Source organism: Euprymna scolopes, chromosome 13 (assembly GCF_053919585.1).
Source record: "Euprymna scolopes isolate OS-2025 chromosome 13, ASM5391958v1, whole genome shotgun sequence".
NCBI lineage: Eukaryota > Metazoa > Mollusca > Cephalopoda > Sepiida > Sepiolidae > Euprymna > Euprymna scolopes.
The window spans coordinates 7,150,413-7,169,500 of record NC_136494.1 but is presented as its reverse complement, the minus strand read 5'-3'; the positions used below and the strand labels follow the sequence as shown (position 1 = coordinate 7,169,500).

General features: G+C 34.6%; 1 protein-coding gene across 16 annotated transcripts in view; it reads left to right on the top strand.

Moving 5' to 3' along the window:
• The first annotated feature begins 1,492 nt into the window (after positions 1-1,492).
• The window catches only part of LOC145291930 (1-phosphatidylinositol 3-phosphate 5-kinase-like), a 279,737-nt gene continuing 262,141 nt past the window's right edge, over positions 1,493-19,088 (top strand). For 13 of the 16 annotated variants that reach the window (XR_013869501.1, XR_013869499.1, XR_013869500.1 and 10 more), the window contains exon 1: positions 1,662-1,823. The gene's annotated coding sequence lies outside the window, so the exon portion shown is untranslated. Of the gene's footprint in view, positions 1,824-19,088 lie in introns of all 16 variants that reach the window. The other 3 variants (XR_013869506.1, XR_013869503.1, XM_080137845.1) reach the window with 1 other exon arrangement.

The following is a 19,088-nucleotide window of genomic DNA, read 5'->3' as shown; positions in this document are numbered from 1 at the left end:
CCCACTTTTTCGGCCACAAATAGTACCTGCAAAAAAGTTTTTGTGATTAAATAAATCACAGAAAACTTTCTTGCGCATGCACTTGCAATCATTAAATAAAAACACCATTTACACAGGGTCCTCGTTCCCCGTGAAGTACGAGTAAATTTTGTATGCGCCCTGCTGAAATAACATTATTACTTAGAAAGCCATTCTTAACAGGGGGAGGGTCTTTCTAACTATTCTGCACTTTCACTTAACAATTTAATGAAAAAAAAAGATATCATAAAAATTTAACTTGGAAATACTATCTAAAATATAGCATAGTGCATACACTGCACAAGCACCATTATTATTATAATTATTATTATTGTTATAACAATGATAATAAAAAAAGCTGGTGTAGATGGCATCGACTGACACTACATCAACTAGTTGTGAAGAGTTAGGGAGGATGGAAAGACCAAGGTGGGAGAGTACTAACCAGATCTCCACTGGAAGTGTGCAGTTCAAATCTGGTATCTTGAGGCGGGGGGGGGGGCGTTTTGTCACCCAAATCCCAGGAAACACCAATGGTTAATGACAACAAAAAATCAATGGCAAACGGCTGTTGTAATAACGTGCAATCATCTGCATGAGTGGTCAAGAGGTGGAGAACATTGGAAATCTAAGAAGACTTGTTGTCATGCGGTCTCCAGCAAATACCACAGGTTACTGCCAGTGAGCGTTCACTGATGATGGTCTATGAGACAACTCCTAGTGAATAATATAATAATATTGTTCCCTCCCAAATTTACCACCATCCTGATTTAATATCGTACATGTTTACTATATTTTCTTAGTTTTTAACCAATATTCACATTATAGTATGATTGTCTTTTAGTAGTTATGTGAACTTCATTTCCGTATTCATGTATTCTGCACTGATATGAAAATGAAGATTATAGTGGAGTATAGGATTCCTAACCACGTAACTAATGAAAATATGCTACACATTTTGATGAAAAACATGGGAAAAAATTAACATAGAAGAACAGAAAACCAAAACTTTAAATATAATTTCTGTATTAAAAATAATAGTTATTTAAATATTTCAACATATAATCTCGTGGAGAAAAAATCCAGCTCCCCAGCATTCTGGATAGGAACAAAACTTAAAATTGTCTCAGTCATGAAAGATTTCTCCTTAAGTAATTTTACATAGATAATATTTATATTTTATATTGAATAAAGTTCAGTTTCGTTATTAATCGAATCGAGTGCCTTTCTTTTCTTTTTTTAACGTGTTTTAATGCTCTTTTTTAAAATGCCGTCATATAGTATCGACAGTAACAGTTCGACAAATCTTACCTACATTGCTTGCAGGCATTTTTCAGTTAACAGACTTCTATATCTCGATGGCCGTGGTTTATGCCGTTGAACTTTATATTGTGACGGCAGAAATTCACGTGACTTTCAGTAGCTAGGCCTACTTCTATTTACGTCGGTCGTGATTCATTCCGGTTACGTCTTCATTTAACCGGAAAGGAAGTACTGGCTTTGTTTATAGATCTGACCCCCCCCCTTTTTTTAGATTTAAGAAATACTCATAATAAAACATGTAAAAATACGTTTTAACACGAAACTAATGATATATTTTATTTTTAAGTTCTTGTGTAAGACATTTTGAAAACGCATACGAAACTGTCACAATATTAACTCTGCTTTAAACTGACAGACGGAATTTTTCTTCAAAGTTGTTAATGTTTTTTTTTTGTTAGATTCCATTAGGTTTTTTGGTTGTCATGTGTTTTAGCGGATTAATTCCTGTCTATCGTGGAGTTTACGCTGCATAATATTAATTTGTAAGTATAGATGATTTTTATTTTGTACGTAATTGTTGCTATTTTATATTGTGATTCATTTAATCTTTTTAGTTCCTTGTGTCCTTAAACTGGGGGATCGACTTTTAATCTTATATTCTTTGTTAATTGATCCCTGTCTTTGTGTACAACTATCGAGTATTTTTAAAAGTTGGTTTCGTTTGTGGACATCGACGAATCCTTGGTTTTCAAAATGAAATATGAAATACGAGTTTTTATTTTTATTTTATTTTTTTTTATTCCAGAGTTTTAGACATGTCCTGAAAAGAAAATAGCAAAACAAAAAAAAAAAAAAAAAAAAAAAATCTCATTCATTATAAACTATTTTAATGGGCTATTTAAAAAAAAATAGTAATAAAGTCCAACTTGTTAGAATTTAAAGTAATTTTGAACACATTTATTTCATTTCATATATTTTTAAATTATCTGGGTTCTTTTTACAAATATATATATCAGAAAAATCGGTGCTTCTACACTATTGGGACGAAATTTCTGAAATCGTAAAACTGAATTTCACATGAAAACAATGGTATCTACGTATTCCTCGTATTTGTAAGATGATTATATCCAAAAATTACGAAAATCGATAAGATAGAAAATTATTTATTAAAGAAAATAAAGAAATAGAATTTGATGAAAACGATCATAAGACACAGGAGAGTTCAAAATGGAAGGTAATTTTCCGTTTCGATTTAAACAAGATAGCGGCAATTTTTTTTACCTACTACCACGATTAAAGTTTTTTTTTTTTTTTTTTTTTTTTTTAAATAATTCAGTAATATTTCGGTAATCCCGACTGCATAATTTGGAAACTACGGTTGTAACTTATTAGAATTTACAAAAAAAATCAGTTGAAACCATGTTTTTTTGTTGTTTTTTTTAAATCTGAAAACTCCATTTATCGACTACAAAATCTCCTCCCAATAGTGTAGATGCGCCGAAAAATCGTAATGATATATGTAATCATTACAGAACAAGAATGTCATATTCCAAAAATTACGTAAATCCATTAAGTATTTTTTTTTTAACTAATAAAATCCAAATTTACGATTTTTAGCGATTTTACTACTAAACTCAATTGAACATAAGCTTGAGTTTTTTAGGATTTTTTATTTTATTTTGACACTTCGATTTGAGTTGTCACCCCCTTATCTCATCAGATTTGGTACTTGTTATTAAGATAGGTTCGACAGGTCGTTATTTTTTTTTATTTTTTTAATATGCCGTTTTAAGCAAAAACAATATTACGCACTTAAATATCGTGTCGAAAATAGTAATATATCCAAAAATTACGAAAATTCATTGAGTAGAACAACTGCTATTGTGTTTTTAATAAAAAAGATTGTTTGTTTCAAAGAGTACTTGTGCACTTTTGCCACTTTGATGAAATAATAACGTTGTTTTGAAAACATGGGGAGGGTGTTTTGTAACTATTCTGTGTTTCCACCCAACAATTTAATATTAAAAAAAGGGTATTTTTTACGATGTGCTCCAGCGTAGTATAAACACCCCCAACCACCCCTTGTTAAGAACGGCTTTCGGAATACCCCCCTCAACTTCATGTTAAGAACGGTTTTCAAGGTTGGAGGTAGTGATGTTTATTCCGAAAGCCGCTCTTAACATGGGGAGGTTTGGGTGTTTATAATACGCTGGGACACGTCGTAAAAATTTACCCCCAAAAAAATTTCGTGAAGCTTGTAAATCTATTTAAAATAGCGCGGTGTCAAAAATGCACAAGCGGCGAAAGTCTTGGTCGCCATGAAAATGTAATGTAAAAGTTGTATGCGAGTTATGTCCCCTGCTACTCGCCCTACTTTATAACATCTAAGGAAAATACAATTTTCCCAATTTTCCGTAAAAATTACTTTTAACTATAAATAAATAACTTTCTGCTACTCAACGAATTTTCGTTATTTTTGAATATATTACTATTTTCAGTAAGTTTTTTTTTACTGACTTTCTACCTTAACGATCACAAATCGTCAAATATATGCGCTTTCACATACAGAAATGGCCATCACTGATAACATAAGGAATTACATTGCTTAATGTACAAAAAACTGCTCGTTTACAGCAAATTTAAATGTGATATTCGTTTTCAGTATACCGGAAAACCTATAAAAGTTGTCATTTTATAGGGGATTGTTAAATTGGAAAATTGATTCTATTTTCAACATTAAGTACATAATATTGTTTTTGCTTAAAACGACATATTAAAAAAAAATGATCTTCGTTATTTAGCGAATACATACATTAGCTTATATATTGCAATTATTTAACGAATACATACATTAGCTTATATATTGCAATTATTTAATGAATACATACATTAGCTTATATATTGCAATTATTTAACGAATACATACATTAGCTTATATATTGCAATTATTTAATGAATACATACATTAGCTTATATATTGCAATTATTTAACGAATACATACATTAGCTTATATATTGCAATTATTTAACGAATACATACATTAGCTTATATATTGCAATTATTTAATGCATACATACATTAGCTTATATATTGCAATTATTTAACGAATACATACATTAGCTTATATATTGCAATTATTTAACGAATACATACATTAGCTTATATATTGCAATTATTTAACGAATACACACATTAGCTTATATATTGCAATTATTTAACGAATACATACATTAGCTTATATATTGCAATTATTTAACGAATACATACATTAGCTTATATATTGCAATTATTTAACGAATACATACATTTCTTTATTTTCTTTCCTTTGTGAGATATTTTATCTCAACTGTTTTTTTTACATAGACGTCACCACTTATCAAGGCCGATAGGCCACTCAAGGATAAGGGTTAAAGAGTGTAGAGTAGTCAAAAGGACAATATAGTAATCGATAGTAATGGAAGTTCGGTAAATTTGTTAACTTAAGTGGAACGGCTCATCAGAAACTTGTTCACGTTGGACTTGAAGACAACCATATTATAGAAAGCTGGAAAGCAGCAAAACGGAAGACAATTCCACAGGCGTGCAGTTCTAAGGAAGAAGCTTTGATCATGGAATCTATGCTTAGGTTTAGGTACAGATAAAGAGTGGGGAAAATTATTGATAATTTTTTCAGCTAGTCTAGTGTTTCTTGTGAAAGTTTTGCGAGGGGGGACCATAGATTGAAGCTCAGTCGAACACTTTCCATGAAAATAACGATAAAGCAGAGACAAACTCGCAACATCTCTTCTGTGAGACAGAGGTTGCAGCGAAGAGAAAAGGACATCTCCCACCAGGCCCCGAAGTCTATTTTGAACTCTATCAAGGCAGGACAAGTCTTTTCTAGCAGCTCCTGCCCATATGTGGCAACAGTACTCCATCCTTGGACGTATCTGGCTCTTATATAGATAGAGAATTGCATCAGCAGTGAGATATCTACTGGATCGATAGAAGGATCCCACCATTTTTCCAGCGGCCTTGGCAACAGATTTGATGTACGTATTCCATTTAAGATCAGGAGTAAAGGTTAAGCCCAGAAGCCTGTCAAAACTTGAGGCCTCCCCAAGACGAGAGCCATTCATTTCAATTGATGCCAGATGGGGATCAGAACGTTGATGATGTAAAGATAAAAGCTTGGTTTTGGATGCATTAAAAGTAACCAGCCATTCTTTCCCCATTGTACAACGTGATCAAGATCAGAGGAGAGAGAATCGGAGAGAACTTGGTCATTTACTGTCTTAGATGTGCTACCATAGATGGTAGTGTCATCAGCAAAAATGTCTACGAATGATGTAAGGATGTGATTTGGAAGATCATTAATGTAGATCAGGAAAAGAGTTGGGCCCAGGATCGACCCCTGAGGGACTCCAGCATTTATACTGTGAGCTTCTGATTTTTGCCCATCAACTACTACTCTTATGAACCTATCAGAGAGAAATGATTTATTAATTGAGAAGATATTTCCAGCAATACCATAGCTGGAGATCTTGTGAAGTAAACCTTTATGCCATACCCTATCAAAGGCCTTTGATATGTCAAGAGCAATTGCCCTAGAAAGGTTGCCTCTGTCGAGAGATTCGCTAATCCTATGAGATATAACTGTAAGCACATCTGCTGTAGATCTAGCAGAACGGAAACCATATTGTGTGTCACTAAGAAGGTTATTTTCGCTGAGATGGTTGATAACTTCTCTATTTAACACAGATTCCAGCAACTTACTCATGACGCACAGGAGACTTATTGGCCTGTATTGAGAGGGGGATGAACGATCACCTGAATTCTTAAATACAGGGCATACTGATGAGATTTTCCAGGGTGATGGGAAGCAATTCTCCTTAAGACAACGTTTAAACAGTTTTGTAAGTATGGGTGCTTGTTCTGGTTCTTCGTTGCAAAAAAGGAAATGCCCAATTTGCCTCTGAACAGAGCTGGTAACAACCTTGAAAGGTAATAGTTCTTTTATCTTTATCAGAAACTGGTATTCAGGCACAGCACCGTTTGAAGATCGGATTAACTGCAGCCGTTTGAAGGGATTGGTATGATGAAAAGATTCAATTCTCTGACTTGAGTCGATATTACACAAGTTCATAATTAATGTTCATTTGGAGGAAAAGTCATTAATGTCGATCATTCTGACCTTAGTCTCTGGAAGGCATATATAATAATAACTTAGCTTAATCATTTAGACTTTAAAATAAAGTCTCAAGGAGACAAAAAGAGGCATCCAATGCCTCGTATCCAGAAAGAGTTGAGCTGCATCCTTCTCGTTCAGCTGCCTTACTGGAACTGCCTGTAAAGAGAAAAGGCATTCAAAGCCTACCAAGCTCATCACTGGCGGTTAAAACATCGACCAGTTTGATTGGTCTAAACAACGACAGTGGGTGGCCAAATCGGCCAATGAGAGGCTTGCTTATAATTGTAGAATTTCTCACACCTTTTAATTGCCGCCATAAGTGCCAATCTGAATAAGCACCATTTACTCTTTGGCCAACACTGTCAATAGAAAAATAAAAGTGAAATTTTGTTTAACATGCGATTATATGTAAACTCTATAGAAAATGAAAACTTTAACAATTGATGACAGTTTATAAAGTTAAATAAAATTTATTTTGGTGCTTATGTAGATTAGTGATGTTTTAAACCAACGCATTTCAGGTGAAAACATAATGTACTTACGTGTCATGTCGAAATTAGTATAATTTTCAAAAATTATGATAATTGAGTAGAAAAATTATTACAACATAAAAATAAAATTTATTATATTTGGGCGCTTCTTCGTTATTAGAGCGGAAATCGAAACATTGAATTTTAATTAAAACCAATCGTCATGTCGAAATAAGCAACATATCAAAAAATTACAAAAAAAACGATAAAGTAGAAAATTAATTATTAATGGAAATAGATTTCCAAACTATGAATTACTTCAGTGTTGCCAAATTGACCCTTTTAAAGCCAAGTTTCATGAATTTTGCTTTTTTTTTTTTTTTTTTTTTTTTTTTTTTGCTTTTTGACCTTTAAAATTTGTATTTCAAATATTTACAAATTTGACTTTACGTTATTTATGTGATAAAAATAAGTTAAACAACTCCTTTGACTTGAAAAGGTTGATGATCAGAGGAGGGTCAGATTCTCTTTTGACTTTGCAAGACCTGGTGATGTTTTACCTCTAGCTTATACCTGCTGCTGGCTGGAAGTGATTTGCATATGTGACAGTCAGTTGTTATTTAAGAGCATTGCTTCCTTCCAGTGGCGGTCTTTGAGTGGGTTCGTTTGGGACGTCATGTCTGCCTGAAAATACCTAGGTGTGCTTCCGTTACCCACACACCAAACTATTTGGGTGGATAACTTCTGGGACTCTGAGACATTCTAATGACGGTTTCTTCTAGAGAACCTTTTTATTTGTTATCTTTACGACAGTTATTTCTGGAGAACTTTGTAATTTGTTACCTTCACTAGAATTTTGATGCACAGGTTTATGATTTATAGTCTTTGTTTTCTTGACTCCTGACAAAGCTGGGGGGGGGGGGTCGTGATTTAGGAATGTTTCGCAACTTTAACACCAGACCCAACTCTGATTTATCCACTATTTTGGTGTCAGAGAATTTTCGACAATTTACATTTATTTTTTCTCAATTCTTTCGCGTATCGTATTGTTTAGATTTTTCGGACTACTGTTTTCATTCTGAGTGTTATTTGCACATTTTGGTTGATATAGCTTTCGACCTTCTTCAGGTGTATCTTGCTGAACTCAAACCGGTGCGTGGTGCATAAAAGTACTTGGTACCATTCAGTTTGTAAGTTACACTCTTCTTGAGTTCAATCCTCAGTGACAGCAACACGTAAAATACAATTGCAATTTGCTTAGAACTTAGCTGGGGAAATTTCACAATCTTAACACCAGACCCAACTCTGATTTATTCACTACTTTGGTGTTTGATAATTTTCAACATTTATTTACAAAATGAATCCCTCACTCTAAATTCTGAAATAATTATTTTCTTTTTTTCCAGCACGTAATTGCCCAAAGAAAAAAAGAATCGGTGTTTATGCGTTACATGTTACTGCACTAATTTTTTAAATAGTATTTTCAAGTTAAATTCAATTTTTATATATTTGTTTATTAAATTGTTACGAAAAAGTACAGAATAGTTACAAAACACTCTCCCCATGTTAAGGCTGGCTTTCTAAATATTATTTCAGTGTGGTAACATAGATGCACAATGACCCAAGAATCTTATTTTTTGAGGAAGTGGAATTTTACTGAGGATACTCGTCTACAAATTTATCAACAATTATTTAAGCATAACATTTTCATATGTTCGTTAAAGTTCTCTGTAACGTTTTAAAAATCTAAAAACGGTAGATTTTTTTTATTCCTTAGTCTAAGTGTTTTTATCTAAGAAAATTTTCATTTCCTTCAAAAACATAAAGCCTGATTTCAACTTCATAGGAAACTTCTTTACTTCAGTGTTAAGGAAACAATACAAAACTATTAGAACCCCCCACCTATTACTATTTAATGTTTGGGAGCTAAATCTTCAATTCAGCTCAGTTAACACCTTTAATATAGTCCTTTTTACTTTATATAATACTAGTGGGGGGGGGGTACCCGGCGTTGTCCGGGTGTTTGGAGGTGGGTGTACTTTTGGGTAAATCAAAACACCCGGGTGTTTGTGGGGGTGGGGGATTAAAATAAAAAAAAAAAGTTTTGGTAGGTAAGTATGAGGATCGAACCCGAACCCTTGAAGCAAAGTTGTAAATTAAAGTGTGAAAAAAAAAACGTGCGACGTTAACCACTGGGCCACCATGAAATACTAACGGAAACACGTTTGAATTTATTTAATTATTTAGAATTGGCAGGTGCACGTTTTAATGACTTAATGAGGTCAACTTTGACTGCGGGGTACTAGTTTATTTACTGCGGGAAGACTTTTTTTATTATTTTCCCAAGATGATGGGGGGTGGGGGGGTCAACTCCCCATAACAAGGGGATTTTCCAAATTGAATAGCAATTGTCTGATATTAGGAAAATTTTCACATTGATCAAAGCTGATTGCTTTCGGACATTTCCGGCGATCACGACCAGAAAAATACCGCCAGAATTAGTGTCGCTTTTATTATACGAAAAAGCCTAATCCACATGCGGCGAGCGAAAAATGTTGAATATTTATCTTTTCAAAGTCGAGCAAATTAAATAGACAGGCGAGCTCCATTGTTAACTCGTAGATATTATGATTTATATGTGATATAAAAAGTTTTAAGAAGTTGTGAGCCGACCGACCGCTTCTCGGAAAAAAACCTTTCTTGGACATACACAAAAAAACGAACATACATACACACATTTTCGCTTTTATATATATATATAAGATTAATAAAGAGCATTTCCCATTTGGCCCTTTTCCCTGAAAAATTTGGCTTCAAATATGTTTATAATCCGGCAACCTTGAGTTACCTCTCATGTGTTTACGTTGGTCGACCATTTTGCCGCCTATCATGAAAGTACATGTTTTATGTAATAATGCAGTAAGATTTAATTAATTGCGGCATGACAAATAGATAACATTGCTTTTAGTTGATATAAATAGATAACATTAGTTTTTAATGAAAATTCAATTTTTCGATTTCGGATTTTAGCTCCAATAACGAAGAAGCACCCTTTTTTCTTTTTCTTGTTTTTTTTTATTTTAGCTGTTTACATCCAATAATTTTGTCTGGAGCGATTTCCATTAGAAAATAGAAAGCCATTCTTAACATGGGGGAAAGGGGAGCCACTGCATTTTTAATTAATTGTTTGGCAGTCTTTGCTTTGGTATCTTCCAGCTGCTTGCATCAACTGCCAAAAGATGCAGACGTAAATTTGACAGAGATTGGATGATAAACTGGATGAGTACCCTGGGTCGTACATTGTCCCACATTCAGCTCTGAATTTCATTTTTTTTTTTTTTTTTTTTTTTTTTTTTTTTTGTATCGATGCTTCCTTTGTTCCAGCTTGTTTGATTTGTTGGTCTAGTGGTCTCCATCAACCTGTTTTCATATCACATTTTAATACAGCTTAATATTCCAGTAGCTTTTTTTCCAAGAACTGTAGGATTGTGGAAATCTCTTCCTGCTGACTGTTTTTCATCCACCTACATCTTTAGTCTTTTCACGACTAAGGTCAGTCAGTAGGCATTTTCTGTCTTTGCGATAATCATGTTTCGTTCGTGTTAACTCCTTATATGAAGTTTTTTATAATGGATTCACCACATATCAAGGCCCGAAGGCCACTCGAGAGTAAGAGTTAAGGTAGTATTGTAGCAATTGTTAATGGTCTAGATTGAGTAGAACAAGGATTATTTAAGAAAACTTGTTTACATTAGACTTGGAGGCTACAATATTGCAATTGATTGGGAAGCAGACCAGTGAAACGGTGTTCCACGGGCGGAGAACAGTTCTAGGAAAGAAGTTTTGTTTATGGAATCTGTGTTTAGATTTAGGCACAGATAGAGAGTGGGGAAAATTGTTGATAGTGGTTGTAGATAGTCGAGTGTTTTTGTGAAAGTTTGGCAAAAGGGAGGGACCATAGAGTGAAGTTCAATCGAGCACTTGCCATAAAAATAATGATAGTATGGCTCTTCGTTTTTTTTTTGTTTTTTTTTTTTTCAGTTAAAGCAATTAGAAGTACTTGTGAATTTGATATTCCATCAAGCTTCCTCCTACAGTTTAATTATACCTTTTTTATTTTCTCGATTTTTCTTGTGTAAAACTCAAAAATGTTCAAGTATGTTCTACGTGTCACAAACGTTTTCGCTTCGTTCTGGAAACATCTTCAAGTGAGAGTCAAATAATGTGCTGAGAAAGACTGGCGAGGGAAGGGATTATTAGTAGCAGTGAATAGGCAATGTTCATAGGCAGCTGGCACCGGGTGCTGTTTTTTTTTTGGGGGGGGGGCACTACTGAGCCAAATTTTGTATGATTAATTGGGGCACACCGTTGCTGGTAGTGGTGGCGATATTACACACACGCGCGCGCGGCACATATATGAATACTGTTTTTTTTATATATATAATTATGTGCATGTCCAGGGTTAAAACAAAAATTTATGTGTCTTTAGGAATATATTTTCGTTCTATGACCGATACGTAGTATATAAGGATTTTTTCCCTTATATAATGAGATTGTTTTTTTAGTGATTTTTAATAGTATATTGTAGCTATTACAAGGCTAATGTTGGTTTCGGTAGTTCAAATTGAGTTGTCTTCCTTTAGACGGATCAAGACCTAAAATTATTGCGTCCTCATAAAATTGATTTTCTCATTTACAAAAAAAAAAAAAAAAAAATTACTTCATGGATGCGTACATCATAAAGATTTTTTTTTTGTTTTTTGTTTTTTAATTCGGTTGGACTCTGGACTTGTACTAATAATTGTTTTAAAAAAAAATATCTATTGTTTTTACAAAAATAAATCAAATAGTTGTTTTTTTCTAAATATATTGAAATGTGTATTTTTTATGTGGTGCTTGTCTACAACACCCACACCTGCCATGAAATAAAATAAAATAAATATAAATCGATATGGTGTATGTACCCGTGACGGAAAGAAAGTATCATACACCAAAAATCACGTACATGGATCCATTAGTTTTATTTTTAGATAAGAAAGTCATATTTTACAACTAAACTATGAGCGACGATTTCGCGACGCTATCTTTTTTTGAGAAAGGAGTCACCACTTATCAAGGCCCGGAGGCCACTCGAGGATCAGAGTTAATGAGTGCACGGTAGTCAGTGCGACAATATCGTAATAATCGTTAGTTATGGAAATTTGGTAAATAGGATTACTTAAGGGGATGGCTCATCAAGAACTTGTTTACGTTGGACTTGAATACAACCATATTGTAGTCACCTGGAAAGCAGAGAAACAGGTCAGACGTGAAGTTGAAAGAAGGTTTTTTTCATGGAATCTACGTTTAGGCCTAGGTACAGCTAAAGAATGGGGGTAAAATTACTGATAGTGGTTTCGGCTAGACAAATGGTTTTCGTGAAAATTTAACAAGTAAAATAGTTTGAAGAGACAAGGGTGATGATTTGAAATTGATTTTAGAAAGCCATTCTTAATATAGGTAGGGGATGGCATTAAAAAGCACAAATTTCCTTGCACGATTTATAATTATGTATTTTTTTAAACTAGAACAGCCAGTTAATGAAGATAAGAAACTCTTGACTAAAACTCATCAAAGCAAAGATTAAGAATGAAATGATTAAATACGTTTTTATTTCATTGCTTTGCTATTTTGATAACATTTCGATTAAATGTCACTTTAAGTGTTTTGGTTGAAAAGCTAATTGCATTTTGTACAAATCTCACATTTGCGCGGTTACAAAATAGAAATTATAGCAACAAATAATATCACATGACACAATTTAAAACACACACACACCTTTTATTCAATTTCGTCTCCACTCCAAATCTGCACTCTAAAATAAAAATCTTAATGTATATAAATAGAAGTATAAATATTATAGAAACATTGAATAAGCAGATAAAACTGTTTTAGAACATGTTAAAAATGCAAAAATATGGATGCTTTTCGGGTTAAAATGGCTAAAATTAACACTTTTGTGCTTATTAAAAAAAATTGGTGACTTTGATTTTTATTAAATTTTCTGAAAAGTTATAACTAACTGATTTCTACATAATTTTGTTTGTCTATACTTCGTAAAAACTCTTGAGTGTGCCCCAGGGGCTATTTTAGGGCTAATAAAAACACTCTATTTTGGGGATTATTTTACCGTATTTGTCCCAAATTTTCTGTGTATGTCTATTTAGCAGTTTTGCATGGTGCTGAACTCAAATTTAAATATGTTAAGGCCTTGGGAACTTTTGGGACTAAATGGAGGGGTGGGGTGGAGGCAAATGATGGACTTGGTCATTTCTATTTTTGCATGATGCAGAACTCAAATTTACCTATATATATATATATATATATATATATATATATATATATATACTAGCAGTTCAACCTAGCTTTACTCGAACCCTATGTACTGTTCATAACTTTATGTGCATATATATATATATATATATATTAAAAGTTTGACTCCTGTCCAGGTAACCTACATCTAAAATTTCAAGTGTTTAGACACGCAATTGGCAGAGGAGTTTGATAGAGTCTGCAAAGGTCAACTCTGTAAACTTTGACCTCTTGGCAATTAAATTTTCACCCCAAAACTAATTAAAAGGCTTGCTGAATTTCTGAATACCCTTTATGTAAAATTTCAAATAGAACTCAAAATTGGCTTAATAGTTTGCTAGAGATAACAAAAGTCAAATCTTTTGAACTTTGACTCCTTCATGATTAAAAAGTTTGCCCCATGTCTGAATGCATTTTATAAAAAATTTCAAATGTTTAGACCAAAAATTGGTTGCATAATTTGGTACAGACCGCAGAGGTCAAATTGTTTAAAACTTTGACCCCAATTTTGACCCCTTAACATTTTTTGTTTTGGGCTCAAATCAAATTAAAAAGTTTGATTCATGTCCAAGTAACCTATATCTAAAATTTCAAGTGTTTAGACCCAAAATTGGCAGAGGAGCTTGGTAGAGTTTTCAAAGGTCAAATTGTTGGACTTTGACCCCTTGATAGCCAAATTTCTGGCTGAAAACCGATTAAAAAGATTTTCCCAAATCTCGAGTCTGTAGACAGAAAATTGACAGAGTAGTTTGGTAGGGAAATACACACACAATTTCACTTTTCTAGATATATATATAGATATGATGAGAAACTTATAAAACTAGATTCTATATTCCTAACAGGGCAGATTTATCATCTTTGTTATAATAAGACTAGCTCCTGTATGCTGGTCGTCAAAAAAACTTGACCGAGTAACAAAGAGCCCGTTGGTATCCGAGACTCTTCCACTCAGTGAAGCTGCTGATGCAGGTTAACTGCCATGCTGCAAGAAATTTTCATACTACCCAAGTTGCCTGAAGTACTTTGCAAAACAGACAACGCATCTTTGGTAGAGACCTTAACATCATCAAATCTAAATGACAGACGTTTGAGAGTTGATGTGGCCAGAGTAAAGGAAATATTGGTAACGGAAGAAATCCAAATTGAGTGAACCAGGAGACAGGAACAGATTGCAAACTGTTTGACAAAGATGAGTCTTTACTGAAATTCTAAGAGACTTGTGTTAATAAGCTGTTTTCTTTGTTTGCTTTTTGTATGGTTTTTTTTTGTTTTTGTTTTTTTTTTTACACAGGCATCACCACATTATCAAGGCCAAGAGGCCACTCAAGGATAAGGGTTAAAGAGTGTACAGTAGAAATTGGACAATATAGTAATCATTAGTAATGAAAGTTCGGTAAATTTGTTAACATATGGAACGACTCATCAAGAACTTGTTTACGTTAGACTTGAAGACAACCGTATTGTGGTCAGCGGGAAAACGGAAGATAATTCCACGGGTGAGCAGTTCTAAGAAAGAAGCTTTGTTCATGGAATCTACGTTTAGGTTTAGACACAGATAAAGAGTGGGGGGAATTATTGATAGTGTTTTTAGCTAGACGGGTGTTTCTTGTGAAAGTTTGGCGAGGGGGGAACACTTTCCATGAAAATAACGATAACATCTCTTCTGTGAGATAGAGGTTGAAACTTTGACTTACACCGGAAGCCACCAGCAATGTTAAAGTTAAAGTTGTCAAACTTGGTGGCCTTCTTCTATATATTTAGTTATGCCCCTTGTCTCAAGTGGATATACAATATGACGTCTGGCCAACAGTAACACGTTTATCCTACATTGTGGAAAGTATTAAGTGAACTGACAAGTCTTTTATTTGAGTTCTGTCGGCATTATTACTGGGAGGACTTGTACTGAAATTGAATGCTTTCTAAAATATGTGACGAAGACATTTTCTTATAAAAATAGAAATTCTTTTACATTAGCTATTAAGGAGCGTCTTAACTCAAAACAAGGTCGAGATTCCAACTGCAACGGCATCTTAGCTTCAACTTTTACGTCCATTACTGACTGCAATTGAATCTTAACTAAGAGAGGTATAGATAGATACATATAAAAAAAACAAAGTGACTGAAATGTTATTTTGTTTGTCAAATCGTGTCTGTGAAGCAAACTTGACCTTTTTGCACTTGTGTACCCCAGTTGCACTGAGATTTTATAAACATCTGTCAATCTCTAGGTTTTATGTGTGCCAACATTTCCAGATGAAATAGCACCAACTTGATTTGACATGTGTTCCTCTCCTCCCACGGAAAAATACGGGTAGGTTTTTCCGTGTGGGGTTTTCAAAAACTCCTCCACTTGTTATTGTGTCACATATTTAATAGGTCTTAAATTTTAATCTTGGCAATAAAAATCAAGAACAGTTGCAAGATCCGACATAGACAGGTACTTTAGTTAACTTAAACATATATCTAATTTATAAAACTTACTGTGTCTGTCTGTCTCCATATTTTCAAACTCTATCTCTTCTGAAACTAAAAGTCGCAGAGTGACGCTAGGGTCCTCAAATGATTGGATTTTTTATGGACCTTTCTTTTATGGGTCTCTAGCTGGTTAAAATAGTTTTTAAGGGATCAAAAAGGAGTAAAATTTAAAACATCATTATACATTTTGTATATTCATCTTAGTTTATTTTTAATCAGTTCATATGTGTGTCATGTTGGTACAGTGGTAACGTCACCAGCTTTGAATGCTACAGTTTTGATTTCAGTTTTGATTCTAGCTGATGGCACCCAAACACTTTTTTTTTTTTTTTTACTTTTGAAATCACGACTCTATAATAATATATGCGAAATCTGGACGAATTAAAATATTATAATTAAGTGTATTTTACGACCGGGCAAAGCCAGGTGTCACCTCCCTGTTAGTAAAGTATAAATATTTGATATTCACTTTATAATTTCAAGCTGCATATGTGTTGGGAATGTATTATTCTTTTCTGTACACTTCACAACCATTGTATTATCTTATCAACGAATATGGTACGTGTGTTGGAAAAGAAAGAGAAACAGTTAATATTTAAAATTTAACATTTCTTTATTGCTTGATGTCCCATCGACGAAACATTTCATCCCTCTGCCTGTTCTACAAGTATTTTAATGGTGAATGCTCTGACGAACTGCAGACACTTGTGCCCCCACGACGTAGACAAACCCGACAGGCAGCTAAATCCCACCTCCACACAGTAGAGATCCCTAGATGTAAAAAATCTTTCTACTCCAGCAGTTTCTTCCCCAGAACTGCTAGACTGGAATTCCATTCCAGGTCACTGCTTCCCTAACTGTACTGACATGCAGAAGTTCAAGTGTAACGTGAACTGACATCTTGCTGCCCAAATCCCAACATAGTGCCCCAGTAGTTGCTGCCCTTGATAGTAGCCCCCTACACCAAAGTGGCAATGTGCCTTGTTTGGGGTGAAAATGTAATAAAAAAAAAAATAAAAAAATAAAAAATTGCTTGTCAGCAACAAGACCTTAAAAGCTGGTTAACAAACATATGTAGATACCTGAAAGAAAGTAAAGAAACTTGACAACTTTCATCTAGGATGGGTGAATGTCCTGTTCTAAGGCGGCCCTGTCGGTGGGGCATTAGAATACGCCGACTGCCCCCCCCTCTTGCAGAGGGTAAAAGTCCCTCAATGGGGGTCCTGGATATGACCTTAAACTATATCCAGTGGTGAGGCCCCAGCTTGTGGGCTTTGGGGAGTGTGGAGCCACCCTTTAATTACCATTGCTCCCAGGTCCACTCTAACCCGGAGTGGTAGTACCTGTTAGGGTCTCAACTATGGGTTAAATAGAAACTGACTTGCAAAAAACAAATATATTCTATTAAAAGAAAATTTTCTTCAAAATCACCGGATTCGGCATTAAATAACCTGAAAAAGGTTGATATGCTGTAAAACAAAAACAACCAACCAACCTGTTCTAAGGACTCCTCTCATAGAACACAGTATCCCAGATGAACACAAATCATGCACATCAATCCACAGCTGCCGAGATATTTATGGGCAGGCCAGATTCGTAGATCTGTGGACCGGAGGTAGGCTCAATGTTGGCTTTAATGGTGCGCGATCATGTCTTCAGCTGGCCTCTCGGGAGTCTTTACCAATCTTGGAGTGGTTAGTTTTCCTGTGCTATAGTATGCAGTGTGACCAAACCAACAAAGTCTTCTCTTTTAAAAGAGTATGGTTAAAGGGGAATGATCCTGCATCATATCCAGATGTATGTATTGGAAAAACAAAGAAAGGTGAATACTAAAGAAATGTAATGTTGCAATTTTTTTTTTTTTTTTTTTTTTTTTACATAGGCATCACCACATTATCAAGGCCAAGAGGCCACTCAAGGATAAGGGTTAAAGAGTGTACAGTAGAAATTGGACATTATAGTAATCATTAGTAATGAAAATTTGGTAAAGTTGATAACTTATATGGAACGGCTCATCAAGAACTTATTTACGTTAGACTTGAAGACAACCATATTGTAGTCAGCCGGAAAGCAGGAAAACGGAAGACAATTCCACAGGCGTGCAGTTCTAAGAAAAAAAGCTTTGTTCATGGAATCTACGTTTAGGTTTAGGCACAGATAAAGAGTGGGGGGAATTATTGATAGTGTTTACAGCTAGACGAGTGTTTCTTGTGAAAGTTTGGCGAGGGGGGACCATAGATTGAAGCTCATTCGAACACTTTCCATGAAAATAACGATACATCAGAGACAGACTCGCAACATCTCTTCTGTGAGATAAAGGTTGCAAGGAAGAGAAAAGGACATCTCCTACGAGGCTACGAAGTCTATTTTGAACTCTATCAAGGCAGGCCAAGTCCTTTCTAGCAGCTCCTGCCCAGATGTGGCAACAGTATTCCATCCTTGGACGTACCTGGCTCTTATATAGATAGAGAATAGCATCAGCAGTGAGATATCTACCGGATCGATAGAAAGATCCGACCATTTTTCCAGCGGCCTTGGCAACAGATTTGATGTACGTGTTCCATTTAAGATCAGGAGTAATGGTCAAGCCAAGAAATTTGTCAAAACTTGAGGCCTCCTGAAGACGAGAGCCATTCATTTCAATTGATGTCAGATGTGGATCAGAATGTTGATGATGTAAAGAGAGAAGCTTGGTTTTAGATGCATTAAAAGTAACCAGCCATTCTTTACCCCATTGTACTACGTGCTCAAGATCAGAGGAGAGAGAATTGGAGAGAACTTGGTCGTTTACTGTCTTAGATATGCTACCATAAATGGTAGTGTCGTCAGCATAGATGTCTACAAATGATGTAAGGATGTGATTTGGAAGATCATTAATGTAGATCAGGAAAAGAGTTGGGCCCAGGATTGACCCCTGAGGGACACCGGCATTAATACTGTGAGCTTCTGATTTTTGCCCCTCAACTACTACTCTTATGAACCTGTCAGAAAGAAATGATTTAATAATTGAGAAGACATTTCCAGCAATACCGTAGCTAGAGATCTTATGAAGTAAACCCTTATGCCATACCCTATCAAAGGCTTTAGATATGTCAAGAGCGATTGCCCTAGAAAAGTTGCCTCCATCGAGAGATTTGCTAATCCTATGAGATATAACTGTAAGCACATCTGCTGTAGATCTAGCAGAACGGAAACCATATTGAGTGTCACTAATTACAAACCAACAAAAGAAATAAATAAATAAAAATCCGGGTCGGCATTTTTTCTTTTTTGACAAAAGTTTTTATTACCGTCACTCTCCTGTTTCAACACGACTTAAAGTCTTTCACTGCCACATGTC